Source organism: Saimiri boliviensis, chromosome 3 (genome assembly GCF_048565385.1).
Source record: "Saimiri boliviensis isolate mSaiBol1 chromosome 3, mSaiBol1.pri, whole genome shotgun sequence".
Taxonomy (NCBI): Eukaryota; Metazoa; Chordata; class Mammalia; order Primates; family Cebidae; genus Saimiri; species Saimiri boliviensis.
The window spans coordinates 76399425-76404999 of NC_133451.1; the positions used below are offsets into that span (position 1 = coordinate 76399425).

The window sequence follows — 5575 nt, forward strand, 5'->3', positions numbered from 1 at the left end:
GGTTGACTACCAAGTATCACCTGAGGCAAACAGAGCTTGATTTACAGCCTCTCCCTCAACCAATGCCTCCAGCCTAACTTGTGCTGTGTCTGATGCCTTTTTTCGGGGTTCAATATCAATGGTGCAACACCCGATTACATTAAATGTGTAAAAAAACTCCTCCTGTATCTCTACTATAGTGGGTGTCCCCCTGGCCTCCTCATTGTCCACCTGGTGTAATGAACCACAGGAAAGAAACACCCCATTTTTTAATTCACTTATTTTCTTTCCACGTCTCTACTTGTATTTATGACAAAGGCTTGTTCTTTTTGTGTGGCATCAACGCGCATCTTTGTCTCCTCACCAACTGGATCGGAACCTGCCCCCTAGTTCTTCCTAATCAATCTTTACCTGTTCCATCTGTCCAATATGTTAGAAAAAGGAGGGCCATCCAAGTCATTTCTTTGATGGCCGCCTTAGGTATAACTTCCAGGCTTGGATTGAGAGTAGATTAATCACCCCCTTAAAATACTTTAAAGCTTTTTCAACAGAACTACAGGGTTCATTAGAAGATATAGGCTGAAGCTTTATAAGAGTCCAAGACCAACTAGACTCCTTGGCTGGAGTGGTCCTCCAAAATAGACAGGGATTAGATCTTATAAGGGCTGAAAAAGGGGCCTCTGCCTCTCATTGGGTGAGGAACATTGCTTCTATCTCAACCGATCAGGCCCAGTAAAAGACACTGCTGAAAAACTTAAAGAAAGGGCTAAAAAGCTAAGGGAATACCAAAATAACCAAATACATTCTTGGTTTAGGAACAAAATCCTAACACGAGTCATCCCATTCCTGGGCCCTATCCTAATAACATGGGTAGGACTAATGTTACCCTGCTTAATTAACCTTTTCAAAGATTTTTAACTGACAGGATCATGGCCATTTCACAAACAATTACCCCAAAACACCTACAGATGGTGTTACTCCTATAATCAATCTGAGACCAAAGAACTCTCTGCCTGCCACCCCTCAGCAGGAAATAGCCCAAAAGAAAATGTTGCTCCTTGTCCTTTATATAACTATAGGGTTGGGTTGACAGAGCAGGAGCATTGCCAACTTGGACAGACACCAAGTTCCCCTTGATTAAAAAACCACCTACATCCAGCCTCAAAACATCAGCCTGATGGCTAATGTCAGCATAACCAGAAACACTCCAATCCTAAGATAAACTTCACTCCAATCACAAACATGCCAACCCTGAGACGGCCTCCCCTCCCACCAGAGACGATCCAACCCTGAAATAAGCTTTCCCTCACTTAGAAACATTCCGAACCTATGCTAAGCTCCGAAACCCTTAAATATCCTTAGTCATTAAGAGAGAACACTCGTGACTGAAATTGGCCAGAAGCCCCTCTCAGGTTTATTCTCCAAAATAAACCTGTCTTTGACTGTTGAGACACTTTTCATGTTTCTTTCCTCTTTCTTTAACTCTTACATATAGTATCATTCCTTTTATATAAAATTATATATAGATATATATGAAGTATTATAGTGAGATGCATCTAGGAAACACCATCAAAATGTTAATAAGGTTTATCTCAGGTGGTGAGAGTCCAGGTGAAGTTTTCGGATGTAGTTGGGAACCCTATTTTAGAATTGTAGGCATCTATGTTCAGTCCACATTTACTCAGGAGAATTGATGGGGTGGGCCTACAAGAATCTATTCTCATGAGGACTCCAAAAGTTCCCTGGGGAATAACTCTTTCCAAGAGAAAAATAATCAAGGGTCCCATGTTGGGGTCAAGAACAATCGCTCAGTATGAGAGGGGAGGGAAAATTATGAGTGCATGGTATCTGTCTTGCAAATGAATAACCAGTTCAGCCTCCATCCATGTTTGCATTCTAAGGATGGGACCTCTAAGACATGGCCAAGTGAAGCCGGAAGTGCTGTTACAAATTTGCTCATTCAGTCTTTCAGCAAATATTTACTAAGCACCTGCTAAGTGTCCAGCACTGTTCTAAAGGCTGAGGATACAGTGGTGAACCAAAACATACAAGAATCCCTGACTTTATGGAGCTTATGTTCTAGTCCTTTTTCCCCCTCAAGCACAGAAAGCATGTCTTCTTATTCCAGTGCTTAGAAGAATTCCTGACACATGTCAGGCACTTAATAAGTATTTACGTCATGGCACAGCATTTTCAGCCTCGGATTGTGATCTCTGGCTGTTTGTGGATGTATCTGACCTTCCCTTTTGGCTGTAAACTCCTTGAGGGGAAGACAGTATCATAGACAGAGTAGGGGCAACAGATGGTTGCTGCCCAACAGTTGTGAGGACACACTGATGCAGGAAGTAGAAACAGAAATGGAGGTGCTCTTTCCTTTCACTGCTGTGGCTGCAGCCATGAGTATGCTCAGGCTTCAGAAGAGGCTCACCTCTAGTGTCCTCCTCTGTGGCAAGGAGAAGATCTGGTTGGACCCCAATGAGACCAATGAAATTGCCAATGCCAACTCCGTCAGCAGATCTGAAGCTGATCAAAGATGGACTGATCATCCTCAAGTCTGTGACAGTCCATTCTCAGGCTCGATGTTAGAAAAACACCTTGGCCCACCAGAAGGGCAGGCACATGAGCAAAAATAAGCGAAAGGGTAGCCAATGCCTGAATGTCAGAGAAGGTCACGTGGATGAGAACGAGGATTCTGTGCTGGCTGCTTAGAAGATACCGTGAATCTAAGAAGATTGACCGCTCTTTTCCATCTTGCAAGATGGCGGGTGAAAAAGTTGAGAAGCCGGATACTAAAGAGAAGAAACCTGAAGCCAAGAAGGCTGATGCTGGTAGCAAAGTGAAAAAGGGTAACCTCAAGGCTAAAAAGCCCAAGAAGGGGAAGCCCCATTGCAGCCGCAATCCTGTTCTTGTCAGAGGAATTGGCAGGTATTCCCGATCTGCCATGTATTCCAGAAAGGCCATGTAGAAGAGGAAGTGCTCAGCGGCTAAATCCAAGGTTGAAAAAAGAAAGGAGAAGGTTCTTGCAACTGTTACAAAACCAGTTGGTGGTGACAAAAACGGCGGTACCCTGGTGGTTAAACTTCGCAAAATGCCTAGGTATTATCCTACTGAAGATGTGCCTCGAAAGCTGTTGAGCCACGGCAAAACACCCTTTAGTCAGCACATGAGAAAACTGCGAGCCAGCCTTACCCCCGGGACCATTCTGATCATCCTCACTGGACGCCACAGGGGCAAGAGGGTGGTTTTCCTGAAGCAGCTGGCTAGTGGCTTATTACTTGTGACTGGACCTCTGGTCCTCAATCGAGTTCCTCTGCGAAGAACACACCAGAAATTTGTCATTGCCACCTCAACCAAAATTGATATCAGCAATGTAAAAATTCCAAAACATCTTACTGATGCTTACTTCAAGAAGAAGAAGCTGTGAAAGCCCAGACACCAGGAAGGTGAGATCTTTGACACAGAAAAAGAGAAATACGAGATTACAGAGCAGCGCAAGATTGATCAGAAAGCTGTGGACTCACAAATTTTACCAACAATCAAAGCTATTCCTCAGCTCCAGGGCTACCTGCAATCTGTGTTTGCCCTAACAAATGGAATTTATCCTCACAAATTGGTATTTTAAATGTCCTAATAATCTAATTAAATAACCAATTACCTTTAAAAAAAAAAAAAAGATTGATCACCACATGTATCACAGCCTGTACCTGGAGGTGAAGGGGAATGTGTTCAAAAACAAGTGGTGAATCCCTGCCTCTACTAAAAATACAAAAATTATCCGGGCATGGTAGCATGCCTGTAGTCCCAGCTACTCGGGAGTCTTGAGGCAGGAGAATCGCTTGAACCTGAGAGGCGGAGGTTACAGTGAGCTGAGATCGGGCCACTGCATTCCAGCCTGGCAACAGAGCAAGACTCCATCTCAAAACAAACAAACAAACAAACAAACGAACAAGCATGTGGGGGATTGGTCAGAGTGGTGGGAAAAAATATAGGGAAAGGACACAAACATTCTGGAAGGTCGGAAGGTTTTGCAGAGCCCCTGGAGAGAATAGCTGAAGGCAGCTGTTCTATAACCCTGAGGCAGAGGGCAAGGAGTAGTACAAGAGAGTGCAGGGGAATTTGTCTTAAATACGTTTGTCTACTTATATATACTTAAGAGAGAACCTTTGATCATGTGTGTGTGAAATTCCCTGAAAGGGGAACAATAAAAATGTTAATTACCTGCAGGTTGTGTTTGCTCCAGGTTTTTGGCATTGTGCCTATGCGGAATAAAAGCAAGTAGCCCCAGCTTCTTGGGGCTGCTCTCTGGCCACTAGAGCCAGGCAGTCACCTAGCTGTTTTTACACTGCGTACCTGTGTCTGAGTACTCATTTCATCCATCGGCCAGGGTCTGTGGGACAGACCCAGGACAAACGGAGGCTCATGGAACACATCCACAGCTGAAGGCAGACAAGGCCGGTAAGAAGCTCCTGGCTGACCGGGCTGAGGCCTGTAGGTCTAAGACCACGGAAGCACGCAAGCGCTTTGAAGAGTGCCTCCAGGCCAAGAAGGAGGAGATCATCAAGACTTTGTCCAAGGAGCAAGAGACTAAGAAATAAAAGCTCCCCCTTTGTCTGTACATACTGGCCTCTGTAATTACACAGATCAGCCATTAAAATAAAACAAGCCTAAAAAAAAAAAACAAAAACAGAAATACAGATGAAATTGGAGAGACAGATGGACATATCTTTGTGATGGGACCCTCAGTGGACTTGGTGACTCACCCAGGAGCCAGAGTGAAATGAGAAGGAGAAGAGAATGAATTCCAGGTTTTGGCCCCAACTGGCTGGCAGAGCAATACCATGAGAACAAATGTAAGAAATTTCAAAAGCAAAACTGGCTTTTGCAGAAGACTAATGGTTTTAGATATTTTATTTAGGTGACGTTATTGGAATGTCAGATGGAAATATATTTAGCAGCTAATGTGAAATGTACATCTGAACTAAATTAGTTTCAGAGGGGGATCTAAGAGTTTTCTGTTGAGGTGAGAGCTGAAGTCGTGACAGTGAGTGAATGAGAGTCACCAAGAAAGAGAGATGATACTCCCAGGACTTGATGACCCAGGAGATGATACTCCCAGGGTCAGTCCAGTGGTGCTACCTACGGACCACATGGCTCTGGGTATGCCATTTAAGAGCTCTAACCTTGTGTCCTCAATTCTATGAAGGACGAATAAAGCCCTTCTTTCAGCTGGGTGCAGTGGCTCATGCCTGTAATCCCAGCACTTTGGGAGGCCGAGGTGGGTGGATCACCTGAGGTCAGGAGTTCAAGACCAGCTTGGCCATAGTGGTGAAACCCCATCTTTAAAAAAAAAAAAAAAAAAGCCCTTCTTTCCCCATCCAAAATATTATCATGACAATATATGGGTGAAAGTGATTTGCAAATCAATAAGCAAAATGCAAATTAAGGCTTTTGGTGAAGGATGAAGGCTTCCTCGAGGAGTGAACACGGGGGATATGACCTTGCCTTTTCATCTCATCAATACACACCCACTCATGCTTCAGATCTCAGCCCCAGCAGCCTTCCTTCACCATTCGTGGCCTGGTGTCACCAGCATGGG

The 5575-nt window shown here is 44.3% G+C and overlaps 2 pseudogenes; both read left to right on the forward strand.

Moving 5' to 3' along the window:
* The first annotated feature begins 2375 nt into the window (after positions 1-2375).
* Positions 2376-4639, forward strand: LOC104650720 (large ribosomal subunit protein eL19-like; annotated as a pseudogene).
* On the forward strand, positions 2732-3646 carry LOC101042443 (large ribosomal subunit protein eL6 pseudogene; annotated as a pseudogene).
* Positions 4640-5575: the final 936 nt, after the last annotated feature.